We start from the raw sequence: 1,768 nt of genomic DNA, 5'->3' as shown, positions 1-1,768 counted from the left end.
CTTGAGGCTCTGTCTCAAAAAAAAAAAAAGCTTCTTCCTGCTGGATGGGGGCATGTACTCTTTTAGGGGGACAGGGTGTTTTTTTTTTTAATTTTTTATATTAAGAACAATATTTTTATTTATTATTTATTTATTTTTTGAAAAGTAAATTTATTTCAGGTTAATGTGAGGGTGGAAGGTGGAACCAGGGGAAGGTGAAAAAAAATGAAGATTTTCTCTGGGTCATATGTTGTTAGGGGATGGGGTCAACTCTATGATTGAGCATGTGAACAAATCTTATCTACAGGGAGGGCAGACCAGAAGAATAAAGCAGTAATTGGTAAAGAAGTAGCAGTTACTCAGTTTAGCCAAGAGAGGGAGTGTTTGTAGGCAGTGCAGTGACCTTGGTTTTGTCTGTGTTTACACAAAATTATAAAATGGCTTTGTTTTGCTACCTTTTATTTGCTATCTTTCACCATCTCAAGGGAACCTTATAGGAATTGTTCTATGAGATAGTTTATGTCCAACAAGAAAATAATATGGCCTACCTATGAGTGGCAAGCCAGCTTTTAACTTCCAGGGGCTGTTTTCTTTTCCCCTCTCTCAGGTGGTAATAGAGGACCTAGAAAAGCTATACAGCTGGCTATAGGGCAGAGGCAGACTTCAGGGTTGATTTCTACATTTCTATTTTGCAAACAAAAAAGCTGGCAATGCTTGTCACTGGAGATAGTACCAGCTTTGTATTATCTTCCAATGCACTACTCACAAACAACGTGAAACGTTAACATTATCATACCCATCTTACAGACAAGAAAGTAAGTCTTCATAGAGCTTAACGACCTTGCCCACTGTCACATGGAGCCAGAACTCAAATTTAGGTTTGCCTGACTCCAAAGTCATACAGACTTTTAAAAATTTACGGTAGGTTGGGGTTGGTGAAGGTGAGGAGAGTCTGGGGGCTTAAGCCCCAGCAAGTTCCTCTGCTCTGGCACCTCAAAGCCTTGCATCCACCCTTATTGTATCCCCGCTGAGGATGCCCTTGCTTCTGTTGCCCCCCTGGCAGAGTGCCCCAAGTGATCCTAAGATAGCTGGGTGAAAACTTACTCTAAAAGCCATTGACTGGGTAACTTTTGGAGAGATCATACCGTGAAACCAGAAGGCTATTACTAATTCCCTGAAATCTTGGCATAAGACCCTCACCTCCAGGTTGGTTACTCTCTTTGAGAATTCACCAGCTATTGACTGGGCTTAATACAAGGCCAATGTACTCAAGGCACTCTTGGTAGATTACTCTGGGAAGTTTAATGCCCTAAAGTTTCCTGTACAAGAGGACAAATGTACTGCCCTAGGGATGCTGAAGAAAAAGATAAGAAAACTTGTGCTGCAGAGTTTGTGTCTCTCTCAAAGGCCAGCATTAAAAAATGTGAGAAACAAAGCTGGGGGCAGTGTTTCACACCTGTAATCCTAGCTCTCTGGTAGGCCAAGGCAGGTAGATTGCCTGAGCTCACAAGTTCAAGACCAGCCTGAGCCAAAGTGAAACCCCATCTCTAAAAAATAGCCAGGTGTTGTGGCGGGCGTCTGTAGTTCCAGCTATTCTGGAGGCTGAGGTAAGAGAATCACTGGAGCCCAAGAGTTTGAGGTTGCTGTGAGCTGTGACGCACAGCACTCTACCGAGGGCGACAAAAGTGGACTCTAAAAAAAAGAAAAAAGAAAATAGTCCTAAAAGCAACCACAGAAAATGACACATTTTTGCTAGGAGAAAAACTATTCAGGTGGCTGCAGATTTTGC

The 1,768-nt window shown here is 42.3% G+C and overlaps 1 pseudogene; it reads left to right on the top strand.

The window, feature by feature from the left end:
* Positions 1–1,012: 1,012 nt before the first annotated feature.
* Positions 1,013–1,768, top strand: part of LOC100946114 — a 998-nt pseudogene continuing 242 nt past the window's right edge.

The sequence above is a fragment of the Otolemur garnettii genome, unplaced genomic scaffold (assembly GCF_000181295.1).
Source record: "Otolemur garnettii isolate 467f Iridium unplaced genomic scaffold, OtoGar3 scaffold00104, whole genome shotgun sequence".
NCBI classification, from domain to species: Eukaryota; Metazoa; Chordata; class Mammalia; order Primates; family Galagidae; genus Otolemur; species Otolemur garnettii.
This window is presented reverse-complemented; position numbering and strand designations above follow the sequence as displayed.